The sequence below is a fragment of the Taudactylus pleione genome, unplaced genomic scaffold (assembly GCF_031769625.1).
Source record: "Taudactylus pleione unplaced genomic scaffold, aTauple2 ptg000800l, whole genome shotgun sequence".
Taxonomy (NCBI): Eukaryota; Metazoa; Chordata; class Amphibia; order Anura; family Myobatrachidae; genus Taudactylus; species Taudactylus pleione.
Genome location: NW_028285202.1, coordinates 1,530,263 through 1,557,400, shown reverse-complemented (window position 1 = coordinate 1,557,400; position 27,138 = coordinate 1,530,263). Strand labels below are relative to the sequence as shown.

Below are 27,138 nucleotides of genomic sequence, written 5' to 3'. Positions count from 1 at the left end.
ATTCAATTTGATATTTATGCTATAGTGAATTATTAATGCACCTCTGTCTGTGGAACGAGGTAAAATAATAGTCTCGAATAATGCAGGTAAAACCAGTAAAAGTAATCCTGGTATAGGTATATTAACGGTGGCAGGGAAAGTTCAATTGGGAATAACCGCTAGTGTGAAGCCCTAAATAGAGGTCTGAGGACTGGTCCATGCCACGTCCTGTAAGCGGCGGTACCTGTTATTAGCCTCTGCTGTCGGCTATCGGGACTCCGTGTGCAGGAGAGCCAAGGGGACCAATGCACCCAGTGTCAGCTGGTGAGTGGCCGTGATGGAAAAGGCCGTGCTGACAAACTCCGACCTCCGTCAGATGATCGGCAATGAATGGTTCAGAGCCACCGTATGATTGCTCTATTAAATTCCGTATGGTGCTCGTATAAAGTCCATAAAATGGATATGAAACAGAAGTGGGTGCATTGGTCCCCTTGGTTATTCCCAATTGAACTTTCCCTGCCACCGCACTTTATACTCATTCCCCTACATTGGTAGGAGGTCAGAACATCTATTGTTCGGTGAGAGGCATTCCGGACACTGCCCTCTGTTTTCAAGTGAAGTTTTAACCGGGAGCCACAACTTTAAGGTTAGCCTGTATTGTGCACAATACCACCGTTAATATACCTATACCAGGATTACTTTTACTGGTTTTACCTGCATTATTCAAGACTATTATTTTACCTCGTTCCACAGACAGAGGTGCATTAATAATTCACTATAGCATAAATTGCTAGTTTTAATATAATTTATCATTCATCATTCATTAAGAATAAATTACCATTTATTATTTAATTGTTATATCTCATTGCGCTTTCATCCATTTCTGCATTTCTTGGGTTTCCCACCGGAGTGACTAGTCACCACTTTTAGAGAGCAGCAGGTAGATTAACAATACTTCACACTACTTCATTTAACCACAGCGCCTTTCATTGCCGATGGTTTTTTTTCAACTGTCTTTCACACCACCGAGCAACATGGTCTTGCTCAGTGGTGCAGTCTGGTTGCTGCCATGTAATTTGTAGCCGCTAATGGCGAGCACTGATTAGTATATTATACACATTAATAACGAGGCATATTGTTTGCCGGTGTCTGATGTGAAGCGCAAATACACGCTGATAATGATGGAGACGAAGCCTAACTCTTCCTGATTGGCTGATAGCATGATAGCCATTATATAGATTGTGAAACCGTGATTTAGGAAGTTTATTTGCATGTGTTGAGTTGTACCTGTTGTATTTAACAGGATAAATGTATAAAACAACGGGAACAGGTGAACGTGACCTATGCCTGAAGTATTGTGGGTGATGAAGTGTATGCACTGGCGCTACAGTTACCATGCTGCACAAAGTGATACTCTACCGTAGGTGTAATAAAGAAATATAGTGACCAAATATTGGAATCACTTCAGTGTACATAAATAGCAGCCTATGTAACACAAGTAGAAGCGGAGTTACACCTCTGCTCCACAATCAATATCCAACAGGAAAACTATACGAATGTATGCACCGGTGCTATAGTACATATAGTATAATTATAGCACCAGTGCATGCACGTATAATCGTACTGCTTGGTGTTAATTAGGAATGTAGTCATAATCCCGCCATTCAACGTGCCGGCGCCAGAATCCCAACACCAGTCAAAATCCTGGCACAGGCATCCCGATGGTAAGTAGTGGGGTTAGGCACTAGGGAGGGAGTTAGGTTTAGGGAGCAAGGAGGGAGGGTTAGATTTAGGGTTAAGATACTTACCGATAGGTGTTAGTATTTTAACCTGGTCAGGATGCCAGCATCGTTTTTCTGGCCACCGTCATCCCATACCTGACCTGTTAATTGTGGAGCAGAGATGTAGCACCTTTTCTACTTGTTACTTAGGCTGCAATTATGCGTACTTAAGTCATTCCAATATTTGGTTACTCCAAAACTACTCCCCTCTCTCCTCCCCTATTCCTCCAAGATCTTTGAGTGGATTGTCTATCTCATACTCATCTCATTCCTTTCCACTCACTCACTACTGTACTCTACCCTCTTCAATCTACTCCACTGAAAGTGCCCTCACCAGACACCAATGATCTTATCACTGCCAAATCCGAGGATCTTATCTGTCTGCTGCCTTCAACACTAACGAGCACCCTTTCCACTCCATCTGCCTCTGCTCTATCTTGGTTTGGCTCCAATCTTACCAGCCACTCCTTTTCTGTCTCTTCCTTTGACTGCACCTCCGCCTCACTTCCACTACGTGTAGAGGGTTCCTTCTTGGCTGCCTTATCTTCTCTATTTACACCTCCACTCTTGTTAATCTTATCAGCTCATTGAAGACCATCTATAAGATGATGACACTCAAATATCTCTCTCCTCCCCTGACCCTTCTCCCTCCATTCTCTCTTCCACTTTCATTTCCTCCAGGAAATCCACAGACTCTGCATCCAAATCGTTGCTTCGTCCCGTGCATTAACCATCGGGATGCATGAGCTGTGCAACTTAGACGCATGCGTAGACTTGCAACATTGGCCATCTACATGCAACACTGCGTCCACCTCTCAATCAGGCCCTTGGTGTCATCCTCGACTCCACTTTCTCCTTCACTCCCCACATTCAGGCCATCTTGCTGCTTCCACCTCCAGAACATCACCAGAATCAGACCCTTCTTATTCCCAAAGCCACCAACACTGTCCTTCATTTCCTGTTTACACTACTGTAACCTCCTCCCTGGCCTCTCTCCACTTCAATTTATTCTCATTCACAATGTTTCTTCCTTTGCAACATGCTCCATGGGCTCCCAGTCCCGCTTAGATGTCCTCTATCGATGGATTATGTAAACGCAATGTTTTGGGATGTGCAGATCTTGGCTGCATTGTCGCTCACAGTGCCCCCTAAGTTTTGGAAGTTGGACCGAGGGCAGTAAGCGTCCCAGAACATTGGGTCACCTGGATCCTATCTTCTGTCTGTGCCAAGGCCAGTCGCTGCATCTTCCGACGCAGCTTCACTGGCCTTGGCTGCAGGAAAATCCCCGCCAACCTGAGTTACCTGAGGGTTACACAGGTGCTGTGAGACTTGCGTAGACTTGCAACAATGGCCAACTGCATCAGACATCAACACTGCTTCCATTTATTAAGCAGGCCCAGAGTCCAGCTCAAAACCTTCAATCTCATATACAAAGCCTTAAACCACTCATCCCCTTACATCTCTAATCTCCCACCCCCACCCACCCTATCTGCTTCTTCTCTGAGCTTCAGTCTGGTCACCTCCTTACAAGCTCACTTCCAAGATTTTGCTCCATGTACCCCATCGCCTGGAAGTCAGGGCCTGATTCAGAGCCGGACACTCTGACAGAGCGCTTGCTCTGAATCAGGGCCGGCCTTCTGGTTTTTTAGAGCGGCCTCCTGGCCACTCGCATAGCTGTGGGTGACCACACACAGCTATAGCGAGCGGCCAGGAAGATGGTCGCGATGGTCAAGACCATCGTGACCATCGGGCTTGCGACAAAACCCTTGTGGTAGGGTCTCGTGGCCGCAAACCCCAGAGAGATTTTGGCTCTCACAGAGCCAAAATCTCTCCCACTGACATCACTCGTGATGTCAGTGGGGCCGCCCCAAACGGAGGCGTTCACATGGGAATGCCTCCGTTTGGGCAGCCACTCCCCCGGCCTGCCCACCAAAGGGGGCATGCTGTCACTCAACATCGACAGCACGCCCCCTTTGGTACGAGACCCGGAGCGACGGATTGCCCATCGCTATCCGGGTCTCGTGCATATACACGACGGAGCCAGCTCCGTTGTGCGCATGCGCACTGGGCCACCATCGACCCGCTTAGCGCTCGCGAGCGGGTCTGAATCAGGCCCTCACTCCTTTGCTCTGTCAAACTCTTCACCATTCTCCCCAATTTTAAATGTGCCTTTAAAACATACCTTTTTACTTCACCCTCCAACTGGTCACCCCTTGCCATTAGTATATTATCTCTTACAGGCAGGACTCGCCTTCCTCTTGCTCTTGGTGTGATGTTAATATTTATTACTTCCGTTAAGGTCTACCTCTGTGATGCTAAGTTTACCCTGTATGGCGCTATAGACAGTTTGTGGCACCTTATAATAAAAGTTAATTATAATATGTGGTGAGAGGGGTTGTCTCTCATCTGAATTGCCCACATTCCTGTGGGATCAGCTTCCTCCAAGGAAGTCTATAGTGAAGTCTGGGCCTGATTCAGACCCACTCGCGAGCGGCTGTCCGCTCGCAAGTGGGTCGATGGTCTGCACTGAGCATGCGCACGACGGAGGGAGCTCCGTCGTGCGCATGCGCCAGACACGACGAGCGAAGGACTTTCCTTCGCTCGTTGTGTCCGATCAAAGGGGGCGTGCTGTCAATGTTGATTGACAGCACGCCCCCTTTGGTGGGCGTGCCGGGGGCGTGCCTCCCTGACGGGGGCGTTCCCACGGGAACGCCTCCCGTCAGAAGCCGGCCCACTGACATCACTAGTGATGTCAGTGGGAGTGATTTTGGCTCTGATAGAGCCAAAATCACTCCGGAGCTTGCGGTTGAAAACCTCAACCGCAGGCTCCGGCTCGCAATTTCGATGGTCGCGATGGTCACGACCATCGCGGCCATCAAAATGCACGCTCGTATAGCCTGTGGGTGGTGACCCACAGCTATACGAGCGTCCAGGAGGACGCTCCATGAAAATGGAGCCCGGCCCTCATGCAGAGCGTGCGCTCTGCTCAGAGCGTACGGCTCTGAATGAGGGCCTCTGTCCAGTTTGCAGCAAGGGAGATTTGGAACTTTGGGTTTTCACAGTTACATAGACCCTGCTGCAGTTCATCACTGAGGAACAGGAAGAGTTTAAAACTCTCATACACTCACTGCTCTGGGCACTGACGCCAACTAGCGGCTAGTTTAGTAGGCCAAAGTTATGTAGTGCCAGGCTATGCTAGAAGAGCATGACAGACTGTGGCTGCAGGGCATTGCAGTGAGCATTTAGAATGCTGCACCATTGGAATGGAATTGTATTGCCGCCGGTTCAAATCCCGACAGCAGAGGTAAGTACAGCTGACCCTCCCCTATCCCCCCCCCAACCCTCCTTTAGGGGTGCCTAACCCTAACCTCCCCACCTAGTGCCTAAACCTTACCCCCCTCCACGCTCCCTAAACCTAACCCTCCTGGGGGAGTGCCTAACCCTAACCTTCCCCGGGGGGCCTAACCCTAAGTCGACCTGGGTTGCCCTAAACCTAAACCACCCCCCACGTGCCTAAGAGGACGGCCGCCCATACTTGCCTCATTTGGGCCCGCGTCGTTCTGCAATCCGGCGTTGGGATTATGCCAGGCGCCGGTATCTTGACGCCTGTCGGCATTCCGGCACCGGGATTGTGACCAGCAGCCGCAAAACTACATCCCGCGCCATTGTCCCAGTGATTACAGCTGTACTCCGGAGAGGTAAGTATAATTATGCGCACCCTGCACCCATCATAGATATGCTAATGTCTATTGTCAGTCTATACAAAAGCGGTGGAATATGCTTGTAAAGCCATATAATCTGCGGGCATTCATGGTAATTACAAATGCGCAATGATGATGACAGGGCTTGAGCTACTGAAACGTCTATGATTGGCTGTTTGTGAACTCGGCTGACAGCGATTCATTCGCCGCGTGGGCATAGAATATGCCTTTGAGAGCGTATTTAAGCAATTCAAGTTTGGGGAGTTTCTTAGTGTAAACAAAGTGGGGATGTGTTTTTGTTGTATTAAAGTGGTTATAAGAATTTAAATGATGTCGTATGGCAAATGCAATTTTTACCCATAAGCAAAGTGGTTTAAACTACGTGTGACTGTAATTGAAATGTTTTTAGTTAATTGCACAAAGTCCAATACCTATGCTTCTGCCTCTTCCATATTGCCCATCTTCGTGTAGCCACCATCTGTCACACCTGTTTCTGTCTCCCATTTTCTTGCTAAGTTCTCTACCTAGCTCCCCACCATCTTTCTTCTGTTCTCCCCTCCCTCATTCTAGGTGACTTTAATAGTTCAATTGATGATCCCACCAAACCTGCTACCTCCAAACTTCTTATCCTCCTTTCCTCATTTGGCCTCTCTCAATGGACTTTTACCCCTTCCTGTCACAACAGCCAATCCCTCTACTTATTTTTCATTCACCTTTGTGTTATCTACAACTTCCCCTTCCTCACTATGACCACCACCTCTTGTTCTTCAGCATTTCCCTTCCCTAGCACTGTACCGTACACCTCCTCTAAGGCTAATCTCATTAGCAGCGACCTTGTTCACGATAGTTTCACCTTATCCTTTGTCTCCTATCCACAATCTCCACTCTGTCAGACCACACTGTCCTCCCTCTACGGCCAAACCCTTTCCTCTGTCTTTGACTCTACAGCAGCGGCTTTTACTATTAAAACGCTTTATGGGCCCGATTCATTAAGGATCGCAACTGAAACGGCGTACGCAGATCGGCCGATGGTACATATTGTGCATGCTTCGCAGTGCGTGTGGGTTAGTATTGCGATCACTCACGCAGACACAAAGCCATAGCAGACAGAGGGATGTGCACTCCAGCCCTAAACCCCCTCTCATCACAATTTTTCCCCCCACTTTTCCTAACAAAATCAATTAGATCAGCCAAAACATCTCCACCTTGCAGACTCCTAGCCTGCCAATTCTTCTGTCTTTATTCCACCCTGCCAGGTGTTGAAATCCATTCTCCTCCCCTCCTCCCTTCACCTATCCCCTCAACTTTCACACCTCCACTGCTGCCTCTTCCTGACTCATTCTCCCACATGCCTACCTACACAATGTATCCCACTTCTCAGGTACCTCCACCTCTTTCTTCTGATATGCTGTTGTCACCACATTCTTAATAAACCAAACTGACTTATTCCCTCTCCAACTACCTCCTCATCTCACTTTACCCCTAGAACAACAGACTCCCCTCATTCCTCTCAAATCTGATCTTGGACCTCGCCATTCTACCAAAACCACCCTAACCAATGACAGTATTGACTACCTATCTGCTAAACCCAAGGATCAATTTTCTCTACTGAACCTTCTTGACCTAATAGCGGCTCTTCGCACAGTTGTCTACACCCTCCTCCATGAAGTTCTCCACTCCGTTGGCTTCAGTGAAACAGCTTTTTTCCTACCCGTTCAAGTGCTATTCCTCTGTCTACACACCTCACACTACATCGCCCCTTTTCCTCTTATTATTAATGTCCCTCAAGACTCTGTCCTTGGATCCCTTTTTTCTCTCTACACCTCTTCCTTTCTCTCTACACCTCTTCCTTTCTCTCTACACCTCTTCCTTTCTCTCTATACCTCTTCCTTCGGTGGGAATCAGCTCCTTCACATGCAATTTCTGAATGACTATATAAAGAGGCCAATGCCCCATTCTGGCACCAGGAATGTCTGTCTTAAGTGGTTATCTTCCCATTCCGGCACCCGGAACAGCAATCTAAGGTGGTCTGCGCACTGGCATTCACAAGAACTCCCCTACCCTCCTAATATTACAGTGGGTAATGGGTAATTCATTAATATTATAGGTAATACTGTATTCAAAACATCTGTTGCCCCCACATGCAGCAAGTGTTTAATCAGTTTTAGCATCAGCAGCCATCTCCCTGCTCCGCCTCCCTACCTCTGCCAGGGGGCGGCAGCAGGGTGCGGGGAGCTGGCTGTGCTCTCTCCCTTCCCGGTCACTGACATCCCTGGGCGTGGAGGCGCATTACACACAGCTCCCAAGCGGTAGAGGTGGCTTCGGGGTCCGGCTCTGACCCCTCCCCCTCCATGTATCTCTCTGTATCTATGTCTCCTTCCATCACCCCCCTGCCAGCCGCTGCCTGCTCACCCGGAAACACACTCACACCTCACTTCAGCTCTGTGTGCTCCACAACACTTCCGCCCTTCTGTGTTCCACATGATTTCCGGTATATGAGTTCTGTCTGATTCTCCGCCCTCCCAGGCTACAGCAGCAGCCTCCCGGTGTCCTGTGTGCAGGTAATGGCGTCCTATTATACAGGGGAAGCGGCCTGTGGTGTCCTATTATACAGGGGAAGTGGCCTGTGGTGTCCTATTATACAGGGGAAGCGGTCTGTGGTATCCTATTATAAAGAGGGAGCGGCCTGTGCTGTCCTGTTGTTGTTGTTATTATTATTATTATTATACAGGGGCAGCAGCCTGTGGTGTCCTGTTAATATTATAAAGGGGGAGCAGCCTGTGGCGTCCTATTATACAGGTGAAGCGGCCTGTGGTGTATTATTATACAGGTGGAGGGGCCTGTGGTATCCTATTATACAGGTGGAGGGGCCTGTGGTGTCCTATTATACAGGGTTAGCAGCCTGTGGTGTCCTATTATACAGGGGGAGCAGCCTGTGGTGTCTTTATTATAAAAAGAGCGGCCTGTGGTTGTCCTGTTAATATTATAAAGGGGGACAAGCCTGTGGCGTCTTATTATACAGGGGGAGTGGCCTGTGGTGTCCTATTATACAGGGGGAGCGGCCTGTTGTGTCCCCATTATACAGGGGGAACGGCCTGTGGGGTCCTATTATACAGTGGGAACAGCCTGGGGTGTCCTATTATACAGGAGGAGCAGCCTGTGGTGTCCTATTATACAGGGGGAGCAGTCTGTGGTATCCTGGTATTATTATATATGGGGAGCAGCCTGTGGGTCCTGTTATTATTATACAGAAAGAGCAGCCTGTGGTGTCCTGTTATTATTATACAGGGGGAGCAGCCTAGGGAGTCCTGTTATACAGGGGAGCAGCCTGGGGTGTCCTATTACACAGTGGGATCAGCCTGGGGTGTCCTATTATACAATGGGAGCAGCCTGGGGTGTCCTTTTATATAAGGGGAGCAGCCTGTGGTGTCATGTTATTATTATTCTACAGGAAGAGAAGCCTGTGGTATCCTGTTATTATTATACAGGGTGAGCAGTTAGTGGTGTCCTGTTATTATAATACAGAGGGCCCGATTCAGACCCGTTCGTTAGGCTGCGTTCGTTCATAGCCGGGCGATTGTAGCAAACTGCACATGCGTATAAGCCGTAGTGTGCGTGCACGAACCAGTCACTGTGATCAAGAAACGATGGCTCTCTGCATACTTCCAGAGAGCTAGTTTGAGTGACAGAACGGGGCATCTGTGGGTGGTGACTGGGGCAAGTCTGTGTAAATGGGGTGTGCTTGCACTAGCACAGGCATGGCTGGGCATTTTTACACCAACTTAAGGGTGTGAATAATTAACACGTAGCATCAGCATACGCGTCATACGAGTGAAATAAAGGCAGCGGTGATCGCAGTGCTTTCGGTAGCCTATAATCTACCTCAAGCACTGTGTGTGGTTTGATGTCGCCCGATGGTACCAATGTTTTCATACACTTCCTGGAGATGACGTCTGAAAGTGGGCGTCTTTACTCATGACTGGTGGAGTCTAACTTTACCTGGCGATCTCACGTTCAGACATAGGGAGTCACAGTGATCTCACGTATATCTATAGAAAAATATGGGGACATGACTGGGGAGGTGAGGGGATCTGGGAGAGTCACAGTATCATCACTTATATCTATAGTAATAATACAGGGACATGACTGGGGAGGTGAGGGGATCTGGGAGTGTCACAGTGACATCACTTATATCTATAGTAATAATACAGGGACATGACTGGGGAGGTGAGGGGATCTGGGAGTGTCACAGTGACATCACTTATATCTATATAGTAATAATACAGGGACATGACTGGGGAGGTGAGGGGATCTGGAAGTGTCACAGTGACATCACTTATACCTATAGTAATAATACAGGGACATGACTGGAGAGGTGAGGGGATCTGGGAGTGTCACAGTGACATCACTTATATCTATAGTAATAATACAGGGACATGACTGGGGAGGTGAGGGGATCTGGGAGTGTCACAGTGACATCACTTATATCTATAGTAATAATACAGGGACATGACTGGGGAGGTGAGGGGATCTGGGAGTGTCACAGTGACATCACTTATATCTATAGTAATAATACAGGGACATGACTGGGGAGGTGAGGGGATCTGGAAGTGTCACAGTGACATCACTTATACCTATAGTAATAATACAGGGACATGACTGGAGAGGTGAGGGGATCTGGGAGTGTCACAGTGACATCACTTCTGTCCTCTGTGGAATCCTTTATAGATACAATAGTATTACAGTCTTACAGCCAACGTCTCCTGCAGCTCCTGTCACCCTCAGTGGGCGGCTGTTCTCAGTCCTGTTTTCTTCCAGCTCCCATCACATCATCATCTTATTGTTTGTACTACTACGTCCAAAGCAGGTGATTCTTCTGTGGGTGCCGACCATAGACAGAGGACGCTAAATGTTGGGCCCACTGTGGATTGCAGGAGTTGTGCTATAAACACTCCACTTTCCTGTATATAGGAAATGGTTACATATAAGATGGGGAATGTCCTTACATATTACACTGTATAGGTACGTTAACACGGGATGTAGTCAGCTGCTTCAGCCGCTGGTCTAAATGCAGACTCCTGTCTTAATCCTGATTCCGGAAAGCAGGCGGCGGATGCCCGAACAAGGTAATTACGGGGCGCCCGTCCTCTTAGCCGCGGGGAGGAAGGTTAGGGTTAGGGCACTTAGCGGGTTTTGCATTAGGTTTTGGGTGGGAGGGTTAGGGTTAGGGCACTTAGCGGGGTTAGCATTAGCTTTTGGGGGGGAGAGGGTTAGGGCACTTAGCGGGGTTAGCATTAGCTTTTGGGGGGGGAGGTTAGGGTTAGGCACCCCTAGGGGGGAGGGTTACTGTGAGGCACCACAAGGGGTGGTTAGGTTTAGGCACTAAGGGGGAGGGTTAGGTTTAGGCATGAAGGAGGGGGACCTAGGTTCAGGAATTCACGGGGAGGGTTAGGGTACGGGGTGGGGAGGGTTAGGCTACCAGAAGGGAGGGTTAGGGGGTAGGGTAAGTATACTTACCAGTCCCCCGTCAGGATACCATCCATCGGGTTGCCACTGTCGGTATTCTTACAGGAGGCATCCCGACAGCCGACATGTCATACCGATTCCCATTAACACATCCGGAATCACAAAGCATTTAAGTCACGAAATAAATGTTTTGGTGCTGGCCAGTTATACACTTGCTCCTGAGAGCTTTGGGATCACTTGAATTTTATTATGATGTGTGAGATTCTATATCTATTGATATGTGATTTTATATGTATTTTGTTAATCTGAGAATTAAATTAAAGTCTAATTGTCTACTAAATTAATAGATTGCGCTCTTTTTAAAGATATTTCATTAAATTATTTCGTTCTAGAGTATTTGAGAGGTACTCAGTAGGAGCTGTGTCATTCTCTAAGAGATTAATTATTTAATTATTTGATTGCGCCTGAATACACAGCTATATTTAGGTAGAGTTTAATTCACCTTCTCATTGATGTCTTCCCCCAATACACAGGATTACATACTAGTGAAGAAGACATCCGGTGAGTGTGAGACACCCAGCAGCCGTCCCCATGTAGCAGGACCCAGAGCCCCATCCCGGTGCCTCCACCTCACTCACTGATACATGAGAGACACAATGACCAGAAGATCCTGGAACTCACCAACAAGATCATTCAGCTGCTGACTGGAGAGGTGACTGCTGGGAATGGGAAATTATACAGTAACACCAGGGGATGTGTCTGGGTGATGATTGGAGAGGTGACTGCTGGGAATGGGATAGTATACAGTAACACCAGGGGATGTGTCTGGGTGATGACTGGAGAGGTGACTGCTTGGAATGGGACATTATACAGTAACACCAGGGGATGTGTCTGGGTGATGACTGGAGAGGTGACTGCTGGGAATGGGACATTATACAGTAACACCAGGGGATGTGTCTGGGTGATGACTGGAGAGGTGACTGCTTGGAATGGGACATTATACAGTAACACCAGGGGATGTGTCTGGGTGATGACTGGAGAGGTGAATGCTGGGAATGGGACATTATACAGTAACACCAGGGGATGTGTCTTGGTGATGATTGTATCATTGTGTGTGTCGGGTTCCTATAAGGTGTCAGGATGGCACTGTCTCCATGTAGGAGGGGGAGAGGAACACAGGGGTCTGTACAAGGACGTGATGATGGAGAATCACCAGCCCCAAACATCACTGGGTGAGGAGACTGTCATTTATTGTACAGGGGAGAACAGGTATGGGGTCCCCCTATATACACACATCACCTGATAATTATTATTATTGTCATTTATTTATATGGCGCCACAAGTGTTCCGCAGCGCCTTACCAAGTACATTAACAAATAGTTTGACCAGTGACTTACATAATCACATATATATAGTATGCTTAGTCATTGTGTGTCTCCTACAGATGGACCCAGTAACAAACATACCCCAGAGAGATGTCCCCGTCCTCTGTATTCACAGGGGTTTATAGAGGAGAATCACAGGTTCCCACAGGAGCATCAGGTAGATGGGATTTAGGGTCTCACCAATATACCAAGTGACTTTCCACTGTATGATCTGTAGAGCAGCTGTGTGTGTCTTATACACTGATATTAATCTGTTTAGTATCAACAAATGACATCAGACATTATTAAACAGTTACTTTATTATTTTGTGGGTTATTTAGGGTGAAGATCTGACAGATAATAAATCAGAAGATACAGAGGAAGAAGAAGAGACGTATGTGACTGATATTAAGGCAGAAGATATAGAGGGAGAAGAAGAGATGTACGTGACTGATATGAAGGCAGAAGATACAGAGGAAGAAGAAAAAACATATATGACTGACATTAAGGTAGAAGATATAAAGAGAGAAGAGGAGACGTATGTGACTGATATGAAGGCAGAAGATATAGAGGGAGAAGAAGAGACGTATGTGACTGATATAAAGGCTGAAGATATAGAGGGAGAAGAAGAGACGTATGTGACTGATATGAAGGCAGAAGATATAGAGGGAGAAGAAGAGACGTATGTGACTGATATGAAGGCAGAAGATATAGAGGGAGAAGAAGAGACGTATGTGACTGATATGAAGGCAGAAGATATAGAGGGAGAAGAAGAGACGTATGTGACTGATATGAAGGCAGAAGATACAGAGGGAGAAGAGACGTATGTGACTGATATGAAGGCAGAAGATATAAAGGGAGAAAATGAGACGTATGTGAGGGGTGATCAGCAGTGTAAGGAGGAGGAAATCCCTACATATATCAACACAGGTGAGTTAAAACACTTATTACAGAACATTCACTTATTTTTGCTCAGTCTCTGCAACAATCTTTTATCCTATATCCTCCTCTGTGAGTACAGACTAATGAGGGAAATGTATGTGCCCAGTAGGAAAGTGAGGATCTATAAGCCCCTATTACACTCCTGCTCTCCCCCTCACATCACTATATGTTACCAGCCCAGAGATCTGACCAGTCTCCTCCCCACACTCTCTGGTGTATCTCATACATCAGGTGCCATCAGCCCCTATTATACTCCTGCTCTCCTCCTCACATCATGTCTCTGTGTGTTACCAGCCCAGAGATCTGACCAGTCTCCTCTCCACACTCTGGTGTATCTCATACATCAGGAGCCATCAGCCCCTTTTACACTCCTGCTCTCCCCCTCACATCATGTCACTGTGTGTTACCAGCCCAGAGATCTGACCAGTCTCCTCACACTCTCTGGTGTATCTCATCCATCACTGATCAATGGTGTGAGACCCTATGTGACATTACTCATGATCATTTCTGTGCACTACCACATGTGATATTAGGACCTCATTCAGAGTCTCTCGCTAGCGCTGTGCTCTCGCAAGCGGCCCGATGGTTTGCGTACACGCATGCGCATGCCTCGTTCTGTGCATGCGCGAACTACTCTGTGCGATCGCAGGCTGCTGGCTCGCCCAGCAAAGACAGCCCAGTGAAATAAGTGACAGGAGAGGCCGTTTGTGGGTGGTAACGGGCAGGACACTAATAACGGGGGAGTGGACTTGCAAACGCAGGCGTGCCTAGGTGTTTCAACGCCGTTTTTAAGGCGTGCATAATTAACAGGCAGCGTCACAGTACACGTCACATGCCTGATTTTTACACTGAAGTCCTTGCAGTGCTTGCGGTAGGGTAAGGCAACCACAAGCGCTGCGATCACTACCGATGGTGCTCGATGTACCAATGTTTTAATACACTTCCTGGAGATGACGTGTGCTGGTGGGCGGCTCTCCATGTGCGATAGGGCGTACGCTGGCCACTCGCTAAGACATGGTGGGCGTGCTTATGCCTTGGCGAGCGATCGCTTCCTGTGGCGTCACTTTGAATAATTTGCATACGCTTGATGCAAGCGAGCGGCCGCTTGCGAGAGACTCTGAATGAGGTCATTATTCTTTATATTTCTTGTCTTGTGATACGTGAATCTTTATTTCTCAATATAGTTTAACACTGTAGTACCAAAATAAATTAGCAGGTTGTTTCCCTCTCCGTAAGATATATACTGAAACTTTCTCCTGTATAAGTAGCTGGTCTCCGACATATTGAACTCACTAATCGTATAGATGCTTCCACCTCAATTAAAAAAAAAAATAAGGAATTTTTTCCCATATATTTCTTTTCCTCCTTGTAGATGGACACAAAGGCAGGAATACCTTGGATGGATGTCTAACTAGGTTTCCAGATGTCACACAAAATTCTGGAGGAAAAATCTCCATTACCCCAAAAATACCCCCAGTACATCACAGTGCAGATATATCAGCTGATCCCTTGAACCATGAGGAGTGTCCCATTAATTCAGATGTTGGTACACATAGTACAGCTCATACAGATGATGCAGTCTTTCCATGTTCTGAAATTGATAAATGCCTTAATAATCAGTCAGTCTTTATTAGACAGAAGAATCTCACATATAAGAAACAATGTACTTGCTCTCAGTGTGGGAAATGTTTTACACAAAAATCATCTCTTGTTACACACATAAGAAGTCATACAGGTGAGAAACCATATGCATGTCCTGAGTGTGGGAAATGTTTTACACGGAAGTCAAATCTTGATTTACATCTCACAAATCACACAGATAAGAAAGCATTTCCATGCTCAGAGTGTGGGAAATGCTTTAATCTTAAACCATATCTTGTAAGACATCAGAGAACTCACACAGGTGAGAGACCATTTCCATGCCCTGAGTGTGGGAAATGGTTTACACAGATATCAGTTCTTGTTGCACATCAGAGAACACACACAGGTGAGAAACCATTTCCATGCTCTGAGTGTGGGAAATGTTTTAATCGTACATCAGATCTTATTAAACATCAGAGACTTCACACAGGTGAGAAACCTTTTCTATGTACTGAGTGTGGGAAATGTTTTACGCAGAAATCGCATCTTGTTTCACATCAGAAAATTCACACAGGTGAAAAACCATTTCTCTGTACTGATTGTGGGAAATGCTTTGCACACAAATCAGATCTTGTTTCACATCAGAAAATTCACACTAGATGAAACTATCAATGAGCTGACAGTTATGCAACAGGGTGGCAACAATCTACATATTGTAAAAGTCATTGATATTAATATTTACAATTCAGTTACAGAGTTTATTCTTAAAGGTATATTAACATCACCTATCAGTTACGTAGGGCAATTCAAAACTCGAGTTGTTGCCATCCACAGACGTAGGTGAAATGTGATTCATTGACATAAGCCTGGAACAGAACCACATCTATGGGTCTTATTGCAGTCTACATATTCTGTTAGATGTCTGTACCTGCTCTGTCTCTTCCAAAGCCAAGGAGTTGATTTCTTTTGACTGTGATCTTGTTTCCATCAACTAAAACAGATTTAATAAGTTGTGACAGGCATACAACCAGCTCCAATCAAGGATGCCTGTCATTCTCTCCAGCTGAGAGATATGGTGGTTATAAGAAACCTTCATCACTGGGGGGGACTGGACACAATGGGTACTGTGTGTGGTGTGAGGAGCTTGGGCACTTTGAAAACCGTCGCCATCAGAAGCTCCTCTCTCTTATACCCTAATCAGTCCTTCCGACATCAGTTTTTGTTAGTGCCAAGCAGAGCTAGTGTTCTGAACTGCACTTCTTCAGCCTCTTTTCATTTTGGCAGTTTTTATGTTTTTGTTCTTACCTTTTTGGCTGCCAAGGTTGAAGATGGGTGAGTTTTTTTCCTTCCCTCTTCTGCTTTGTTCTTTATCACATTCCTTTCAGGGCCCAGAACAGAGGAGGAAAGTATGTTGGATTTAAGACAAAATCTCAGTGTTCCATGGTTGGGACAAACCAGATTGGTCAGACAGCCATCCAGGCCCCACAAACATTAGGCATGATTGACAGGACGCCCATAAGGAGAAGCCCTTAGTGGAAGCTCATCTGTTATGCTCCAGGGACAAGTGGTTAGATTTAACTCAAGACACTTGGGTAAGAGTTATAGATACATGGGTTCATATGATAGATCTTCACTTCTACCAGTTCGGTGCATCCAAGGAAGTGTCTGGCTCTACAATAGGCAATTCAGAAGTTTCTTTCAGCAGGAGTTGTCCCGGTGCCCGCCAGACAGAGAGGTATAAGATTTAATTTAAATCTTTTGTTGTTCAGATGCCAAACAGGTCTTTTGGGTTACTGCACTCAGCCTCTTTACCAAAATCTTAGCAGTAATGACGGCATTTCTAAGGTCCAGAGGGGTGAGATGCTCTTTTGATAAAAGTGGTTTTGGTTTCTCCAGAGATTGTTAGAGCAATGCAGAGTAACAGATTTGGTTTCCCATGGTTGGCATATATCTAGTTCGATCTCAAAAGAGGCTTTTCCTGGGCAGGCTGTTCGATACCAGACTCAGAAGGGGTTTTCTTAGATTCTTAAAATAGCTCTTAAAAATAGAAGCGTCTCTGTACTTTTATGCTTGAAGGCATTGGGCAAGATGGTCACCACTTATGAGGCAGTCTAATTTGCCTAATTTGACTCTTGGAAGTTCCAGAAATAGATTTAAGTGGTACAGATCCCATCCTCATCTGTCATCTGTAGTATGCCATTCTCTTCACTGGTGGTTGTTGATGGGCAACCTAAATAGTGGTCATCCTTTTGTGATGTCAGATTAAATCCTTTTAACAAGGCACTTCAGTCTCTGAGGTTGAAGAGTAGAGCTCATACAGTCCAGGTTTCAGGGCAGTTGGATGTTGAAGGATTCTTCACTCCATATCATGTACAATATGTTCTGGACCTTTTGGCCTGTCTTCAATGCCCGAAGTTCCCTTTACATAGACCTGTTTCTAGCTCAGGTCTATGTTAAGGGTCGGCCAATCTACGTTCATACAGACAGTGCTATCTCAGGAGCATATTTGAATAATCAAGGGGCATCAAAAGTGCTCAGACCATGGAGACAACAAGGATATTCCTTTGGGTAGAGAAGAATGTGCAAGCTCTCACCGCAGTGTATTTTTCTGGGATTAGGAATTGAAATGCCAACTATCTCAGCAGACAAAACCTAAATGTCCCACCTCTCCCTGTCTTTCACTATTATTTTTCTATTATATTAGCTATGTATAATGTTGTTAAATGGTGACCTTAACACGATGTTGTTTGTAATTTCCTGCACATCTTTTCTGTATATGCACTGACCTTGTTTTGTTCTTGTGTATATTTCCATGTTAATACCACAAAATCTTCAATAAATAGAAATTACAATAAACTAAAATGTAGTTTATTACTAGCGTCCAGCACAACACAGCCGATGAGATCCACGCCGTTTGGGAACCCGGGTCACTACAATACCATCTTCCTGATTCAGGCTACTGCCCAGATAATACAATGACACAATTTGTCCCTTGGACTTGTCCCCCCTTTTCCTCTTTCAATCTACCTCAACCTATTACCTCCTTCTCTTTCAATCCCCTACCCTACTTTTACTTCCCTGTTACACGCCACTGAACTCCTTACCCCCTACCATGTCTTAACACTTGTTATCCCACTATCCACATCCCATTCCCCCATCACATGTCTTATAACTAGCCACAATATTCTGAAATCCCTGTAGACTTAACTCTCTTCTTGGTTCTCACTCTCTAACACTTACTATCCCAGGATGTCTCTAGTCACCACTTGTTGGCTAACTGATGCTTTTACTGTGCATGTTTCAATCATACTTGTTTTAATTTTTGTTATATCCAACACAACGAAATAAAACAATTTACAATTACAGACCCATGAACAGCCCCAAGGCAGCAGTTACTGCTTATTTCTTTTCACACCCTCATGAATGAGCGAGCAGATATAAGCGTCACCTGCTGCCTTGGGGCTGCTCGTGGGTCTGTAACTGAATAGCTCTGTGTGCTCAACCTGCTCCACTGTGCTCAGTGTGTGTTAAAATAAGTGAAAAAGCTCAAATTGTTTTAGCGATAGTTCCTTGTCCATACAAGACCGCCTGCCATCTATCAGGTACCTTTGTTGGAGAACATATGGATGCAAAGGCTCTGTCTCTTGTGTGGTGGTGCCCCAAAATATCTTCTGTTTGGGCAGAAGTGCAGCACCTAATGGAGACTGTAACCTGAGTTCAGTACAACCTCTCCTATTCCCTATTAATGTGCTATATCCCAAATATTCCTAATTATACCCTAGCATGTAACACACACACATTAAGTGTCCCCTTATATGCCAGAGCTCCTTGTGCCCTTATATGTTGCCAGCCCAGTCTCAAAGCTTTCCTTCAGCTGTCTGATGGGGAACTAGGCTCAGCAATACTTGTCTCCCATGCCAGCACCCGTGGCTGAAACAGAGGAGGCAGGCCATGGGGCAGACTGGAGAAATAGCAGCAGAGAGGGCCTGACACAATGCTGTACTGCCATTGTGTCAGGATTTCCCGGTAACTGTCTGGAATTAGCCTAGGAATCTAGTTGTTGGGGTGCACTACAGAAGGCCACGCGTTTCACATTAATTATTGGTCTCTGTTGTGCTCCTTGTTGCCCTACAATTGATAAATTAGGGATGAACAGGGAGTAGTCATTTCCCAGTAGTGTCTCATAGAAGGTAACACATAGACCTCTTGTGTCCATCCTAAAGCACTGGAAATAGGGATCTTGTACATAGATGGCGACATCCCCACCATATCCCTGAGAGTGCCAGGTGCAGGGAATCACATTTATAAGAGGTAAAATGTGGAACATTTCCTACTTTTATCCCAATGCCATTGTATTAAGGGCTACGTAATATGAATACTAGAAAGCCACCATTGCAGTAATTCAGTACCACGCACTGGACCTCATTCAGAGTCGGTCGTTGCGGCCACACGGTCGTACACAGTCGATGTTCGCTAAACTGCATGCGTAAAATTCGCAATGTGCGTGCGCAAACTAGCTGTTACGATCAGAAATTTCTCTCCTTGAACACAGCCAGGTCGTTAGAGTGACAGAATGAACCGTTTGTGGGTGGTAACAGGGGAAGGTGCTTGAAAACAGGGGAGTGGAGATCCGAACACAGGCGTGCCTGACTATGCGAACGGCGTTTAATGGGAGTGCACAATTAACAAAGTAGTGTCATGGCACAGGTGACATGGTGGTTATTGCACTGAGTAGACTAGATCGTAGTGCTTAAAAGAGGGTATGGTCAGCCTTAAGCTCTACGACCATCTCCGATGGGTCCCGATTAATCCTTATATCCCAGGAGATGACGTGTGTTGTGATCGAGAAGGGGGCGTGATTTAGTCTTACGACCGCTTCTTACCCTCGGTCGTTCAGCTAACGATCTCATCTTAGCAACGCAACTTGCGATCGCTTCATTTGCATATCCGGCCCCTTTCCCCTACGACCGTAACGACCGACTGAATGAGGTCCACAGGTTGTACAAGAGACCAGAAGCCACCAAAGTGCTAGTGACCAGGAAGCATTGTTCTAATGTAAGCCTTAAGTTTAGGAAATATTTACTCTCAGCTGTTCTACAATACAATGAGATGAGGCTGTGGGGGGAGGGACATATGTAACAAAAACCATACAAATATTGTTCCAATGAGAATTAAAACTTTATTTAGTTTGCTGGGTTTCAATAAAATAATAGTACTATATAACAAATAGTTTTGTGTTTTATATCTTAAACTATAAGATATATCCTTAGATTCCAATATATGTGTTTAAATGGTTATAGTTAGGTCCAGGGATCCCCAATTATATTCTGCAGATATCCTGAATAGAAGTACAGTAAGCTCAGAAAAACTGTCTCCTTAGAATTCTCCAGGAGTCCGATGATTAGCCCTCGGCAAATTGTAAAACCTGTGTCAACCATTTGTCATTAGACGCAGTGAGTATAATCCAACGCATTTCATTAGCTGACGATTTCCTCAGGGGAATTCTGCATGAAATATGAGAGATACTGGTGGGTGCTGAATGGTATTTGACTAATTACACTGTACAACAAAAATACTTTTAAATGTGTTTCCTTTCTAAGAATTGTCATACTTTACTAATTTGAGGTCATGAAAAACAAATATGACTTTAGAATGTTTTTATTAGCTCTAGGTTTTGAGCTACACCAGAGACTCCCAAACTTGGTCCTCAAGGCACCATAATGGTCCAGGTTTTAAGGATGTCCATGGTTAAGCACAGATGGTTAAATCAAAAAGACTGAGGTACTATTTAAGTCACCTGCGCCCAGGCATGGTTATCCTTAAATAGTTGTTTCAATTCAATCAATCGCAAATGAGAACACAATACGAAACAACATATAGCAACCGAAATAGGCCACTCAAATAATGGCTTATTCACGAGAGCGCTCTTTTCTTGTAACGTGTGGTCCTTTTCTGGGGCATCTATTGTCACTGTCCAACAGTAGTCAGCAAGCGTAGAAGTGATCCACCTACCCTGATATCTTCCTTCCATCGCTGACATGTCCTAGTGGAATCGCTCACCGTACTCGTAACTCGCTGCACCGCTGCTGTCAGGGAACATGTCCAGATGAGAGTCTATAAAGTGGATTTTGTGCGACATGTTGCTGCCTAAATTTTCTCAGCAACCTGGAGGACTCCATCAAAATTTTTATCCATAGGAAGTTGATGAATTTGTGGACCAACAAAGATCCCTTCCTTACTTTTAGCCTCACTAAAGAAGTGGGAATTTCCAATCAGGTACTTGAAACCTTCTCCATCTTTGTTCACCCCCTTTACAAAGTTCTTCAGAAATCCAATTTTGATGTGTAATGGGGGCAGAAGAATTTTGCTTAGATCACCCAGAGGACACTGATGGACATTTATTTCGCAGACAGTAAACAAAACGTGGCCTATAATGTCTCAGCATTCCTGTATTCAGGTTTGCCAACCTATATATTCTCTAGATGTCAAAACTCCTTAGTATGCAACAATATACCCCTACATCATCATAAATGGGCTATATATCAGAACTGAGTCGTATTCGTTCTTTGCATTCTGAAATCAATTAGAACTATTTCCCATAGGAAACATGGTCACTGTTGCGCAGTGTTATGTATGTAGATATAGATGACTTGTGCATTCCCCATAACTTTTCCCCATCTCTGAGATTCCATCACCCACTTCTCCGTAGTACTCAGGTTCCATGATGCATCTCAGCTGTGCAGGATCTTCTCGTTGCAGGTGATCATCTCTGTTTGTGCCCAGGGCTTCCCCAACTGGTATCTTAGGTTCCAAAGTCCTTCTGCTCTGAATTACTTGGAGTATTTACTTCTGTAACAGGTATCTGTGATCTGCAAGTATAATATTTTGATCATGGGAAAATGCACCCGCACCATATTACAGTAGAGAGGGGGCACAATTAAAACGGGGGAAAAAAAAGTCACAGATGTCATATTAATTTGAGTTTCCCATATTTATTTAAGGTACAACTTTAAAAACTGAAATGCTGACATATGAAGCATGAGGATAATATACAGAGACCAGTGATATTACCTCCCTTCCTCTACAGAGGGCTAAAGCACACGATATGGAGGGGAGGAGCCTGGTGTCATGTGATCAGAATATAGTTATAGGTAGGTGACTGTCTCATATAATGAGCGGATGTATTGGGTACATTATTCCTGTGTAATCACATGGTATGGAGGGGCGGAGCTTGGTGTCATGTGATCAGAGTATAGATGTAGATGTCACTGTCTCTTATAATGGACACGTATTGGATGTATTATTAGTATATTATACACATTAATAACGAGGTATACTGTTAGCAGGTGACTGAGGGAAAGCGCAAATACATGTTAATGATGGTGATGCAGACTAACCGCTGGCGCTGCTAGGTGTGTTTTGCATTGCTTGTGCCATTGTAGTGATTTTGCGACCATAATTTAGGAAGATTATTTGCATGTGATGAGCTGTACCTGCTGTGTTTAACAGGATAAATGTATAAAAAAAATGGTCGCAGGTGAACGTGACCTGTGCCTGACGTAATGTGGGTGAAGACTTGTTCACATTGGATCTATGAAAAAAAAAAACGGGAATTTTCGGGAAATGTGCCTGGGACACCCCTAAAGATGTCCAGACATGGGGAATCACTATGGGTACCCCCATTATTGCCTGCTGAAGGAAGTCGGGGTTTGTAATAGCCGTGGCAGGTGCATATGTGCAGCTATGAAGGAGGGGTGAAGAATAGCACTTAATTTTTTGGGGGGGGAAAAGAACTATTCCTATCAAATTTGGGGTACATGAAACCCACCATATCCAGGTAACCTCTTTAGGGTAGGTCCCTAACATACTTGGATTCAAATCCAGAGCGCAGGACACCCCCAAACTGGCCCAGCTAAGCCGCCCCAGGGCACCGCCATAGTAAGAAAAGTGCAGGGTAAAAGATAGTTAAGAGCAGCCACAGCTGCATATAAAGAATGAAAAGAAAAAAGTGAAGTACATGTATAATAAACAGTTAGAATGTGTTATATGCAGCTGTGGCTGCTCTTAACTCTCTCTTTTACCCTGCACTTTTCTTACTATGGCGGTGCCCTGGGGCGGCTTAGCTGGGCCTCTTTAGTCTCCTACCCTGTAGAGGTTACCTGGATATGGTGGGTAGGCCCATAACCTTGGCCATGATTATGCTAAAAACCTCTATTGAGTGCAAAATTTTATTGCATTTATATATTATCAATAATTTGGAGTTGTGCACCTGAGATTTGTCTGTTTCTGTGCCTGCAATTAGTCTCATCAGGTAGCACCTCCCATTATATATATTCAGGGTGTGCAGTCGAGGAACCTTTCCTATATACTCCCTTAGGGGTGCCTAAACCTAACCTTCCCCCCCAGTGCCTAAACCTAAGTCCAGCAAGGGGGTTCCTAACCCTAACCTCCCCCCGGGAGTGCCTAACCCTCCCTCCCCCTAGCCTAATCCTAACCTCCCATGGGGGGTGTCTAACCCTAAATCCTTCCCGGGATCCCTAAACCTACCCCCCCCCCAGCGGCTGTCCGCAGTGTTGCCCGGCATCCCTTCGATCGGGATGCCGGGCTCCTGGTGTCGGTAAAATGACAGGCGTCTCGATTTAGACGCCTGTCATTTAACCCTCGCCGGGATTAAGCAGTCGGGAACTCGGCTGTCAGGATTAGGTCCGCCGGCTTCCCGACTGCATACCCATATGGAGGCAGCTAGAAATGTTCCCTTTTGATGCATTGTTGTTTGTTGCTCCAATCCTGCAGCTTTAAGAAGCCCTTAGGGATGGGACACAGACTGCAAGTATAGCAGACACGTGGGAAACAGCACACCGCGGTCCTCGTCTGCTGTAGGGGAGTGGCGTCCCATAATTACCGCACCGCCGATGTTGAAGCATAAGGCTCTCCACCACCAGCTGAACTAGGCAAGGTTGTTTATTTAATCAGACAACCAGTGTACTACAAATACCATACTGCTGTTGCCATAACATAATGCTCCCTACCGGCACCAGGTAAGTGCACACAGTCTCCCCGCACGCTGAGGCTTTCATTGGGAAAACTTATTTCAAAGCTACCTGTATTTGCCCCTACAAGGAATATACATCCACTGGAGGTACCACTCCCCCGATTACCGAGTTTTAAGTGACTGACTTTAAATATTAATTTAAAATATTAGTTCAAGCCCCCCAACTCTTTTTTAAAGTGAAACAGTTTGCTGGACAAATTGTAACAATAGTACAATCTAAGGGGGCCAATGCCCCGTTACGGCACACAGTATGGCACCTAGGTGGTTGATGCTAGATCCCATGTGCAGAAAGGACCTCTGTGACATACCAAACACGTGACCGCTGCAGGAGGGGTGGACCGCTCGTGTTACCATCCACGAGGACATAGAGGGGGAATAAATATTTGCGCGAGCCACCGTGCCCGAAGCATGGCGAGCCCGCGAGGGGACACTTTTGGTCCCCCGTTAGCATCCCCGCCCTTCCCCCTTTCATGCCAGGTCACGTGGGTGTGACGTCACAGGTCCCCTGCAGCCCTCTATTCTAGGCATAACCTATGGCAGGTGGTCTACACACTGGCATTCACAATCACTGCCCCCTACCCTCCTAATATTACACTGGGCAATGGGTAATTCCTTATTAATTACAGGCAATACTGTAGTCAGAATATCTGTCACCCTACTCCCCATATGCAGCAAGTGTGTGATCTATCAGTTTTAGCACCAGCAGCCATCTCCCTGCTCCCCTCCACCATCCCCCAGCCATCTCCCTGCTCCCCTCCACCATCCCCCAGCCATCTCCCTGCTCCCCTCCACCATCCCCCAGCCATCTCCCTGCTCCCCTCCACCATCCCCCAGCCATCTCCCTGCTCCCCTCCACCATCCCCCAGCCATCTCCCTGCTCCCCTCCACCATCCCCCAGCCATCTCCCTGCTCCCCTCCACCATCCCCCAGCCATCTCCCTGCTCCCCTCCACCATCCCCCAGCCATCTCCCTGCTCCCCTCCACCATCCCCCAGCCATCTCCCTGCTCCCCTCCACCATCCCCCAGCCATCTCCCTGCTCCCCTCCACCATCCCCCAGCCATCTCCCTGCTCCCCATACAGCAGCAGGGTGCGGGGAGCCGGCTGTGCTCTCTCCCTCCCCAGGCACTGACACCCACGGGCGGGGAGGCGCATTACACAGCTCCCCAGAGAGGCAGCTGCACGGTCCGGCTCTCACCCCTCCCTCTGTATCCATGTCTCCTCCTATCACCCCCCTGCCTGCTGACCCGGAAACACACGCACACCCCACTTCCGCTCTGTGCGCTCCACTACACTTCCCGTCTTCAGTGTTCCACATGACTTCCGGTGTATGAGTTCCGCCTGATTCTTCCCCTCCGAGGCGTCTGCAACAGCTTCCCGGTGTCCTGTGAGCAGGTAATGGTGTCCTATTATACAGGGGGAGCGGCCTGTGGTGTCCTATAATACAGGGGGAGCGGCCTGTGGTGTCCTATTATACAGGGGGAGCGGCCTGTGGTGTCCTATTATACAGGGGGAGCGGCCTGTGGTATCCTATTATACAGGGGGAGCGGCCTGTGGTGTCCTATTATACAGGGGGAGCGGCCTGTGGTGTCCTATTATACAGGGGGAGCGGCCTGTGGTGTCCTATTATACAGGGGGAGCGGCCTGTGGTGTCCTATTATACAGGGGGAGCGGCCTGTGGTGTCCTATTATACAGGGGGAGCGGCCTGTGGTGTCCTATTATACAGGGGGAGCGGCCTGTGGTGTCCTATTATACAGGGGGAGCGGCCTGTGGTGTCCTATTATACAGGGGGAGCGGCCTGTGGTGTCCTATTATACAGGGGGAGCGGCCTGTGGTGTCCTATTATACAGGGGGAGCGGCCTGTGGTGTCCTATTATACAGGGGGAGCGGCCTGTGGTGTCCTATTATACAGGGGGAGCGGCCTGTGGTGTCCTATTATACAGAGGGAGCGGCCTGTGGTGTCCTATTATACAGGGGGAGCGGCCTGTGGTGTCCTATTATACAGGGGGAGCGGCCTGTGGTGTCCTATTATACAGGGGGAGCGGCCTGTGGTGTCCTATTATACAGGGGGAGCGGCCTGTGGTGTCCTATTATACAGGGGGAGCGGCCTGTGGTGTCCTATTATACAGGGGGAGCGGCCTGTGGTGTCCTATTATACAGGGGGAGCGGCCTGTGGTGTCCTATTATACAGGGGGAGCGGCCTGTGGTGTCCTATTATACAGAGGGAGCGGCCTGTGGTGTCCTATTATACAGGGGGAGCGGCCTGTGGTGTCCTATTATACAGGGGGAGCGGCCTGTGGTGTCCTATTATACAGGGGGAGCGGCCTGTGGTGTCCTATTATACAGGGGGAGCGGCCTGTGGTGTCCTATTATACAGGGGGAGCGGCCTGTGGTGTCCTATTATACAGGGGGAGCGGCCTGTGGTGTCCTATTATACAGGGGGAGCGGCCTGTGGTGTCCTATTATACAGGGGGAGCGGCCTGTGGTGTCCTATTATACAGGGGGAGCGGCCTGTGGTGTCCTATTATACAGGGGGAGCGGCCTGTGGTGTCCTATTATACAGGGGGAGCGGCCTGTGGTGTCCTATTATACAGGGGGAGCGGCCTGTGGTGTCCTATTATACAGGGGGAGCGGCCTGTGGTGTCCTATTATACAGGGGGAGCGGCCTGTGGTGTCCTATTATACAGGGGGAGCGGCCTGTGGTGTCCTATTATACAGGGGGAGCGGCCTGTGGTGTCCTATTATACAGGGGGAGCGGCCTGTGGTGTCCTATTATACAGGGGGAGCGGCCTGTGGTGTCCTATTATACAGGGGGAGCGGCCTGTGGTGTCCTATTATACAGGGGGAGCGGCCTGTGGTGTCCTATTATACAGGGGGAGCGGCCTGTGGTGTCCTATTATACAGGGGGAGCGGCCTGTGGTGTCCTATTATACAGGGGGAACGGCCTGTGGTGTCCTATTATACAGGGGGAGCGGCCTGTGGTGTCCTATTATACAGAGGGAGCGGCCTGTGGTGTCCTATTATACAGGGGGAGCGGCCTGTGGTGTCCTATTATACGTGGGGGAGCGGCCTGTGGTGTCCTATTATACGTGGGGGAGCGGCCTGTGGTGTCCTATTATACAGGGGGAGCGGCCTGTGGTGTCCTATTATACAGGGGGAGCGGCCTGTGGTGTCCTATTATACGTGGGGGAGCGGCCTGTGGTGTCCTATTATACGTGGGGGAGCGGCCTGTGGTGTCCTATTATACAGGGGGAGCGGCCTGTGGTGTCCTAT

General features: G+C 47.2%; 1 pseudogene across 1 annotated transcript in view; it reads left to right on the top strand.

Moving 5' to 3' along the window:
* The first annotated feature begins 11,516 nt into the window (after nt 1-11,516).
* LOC148474924 (uncharacterized) overlaps nt 11,517-27,138 on the top strand; it is a 65,021-nt pseudogene continuing 49,399 nt past the window's right edge. Inside the window, exons 1-3 of the transcript XR_015872814.1 lie at nt 11,517-11,639; nt 12,633-13,221; nt 14,606-15,481. The product of XR_015872814.1 is annotated as an uncharacterized LOC148474924 (transcript). The remainder of the gene's footprint in view (nt 11,640-12,632; nt 13,222-14,605; nt 15,482-27,138) is intronic.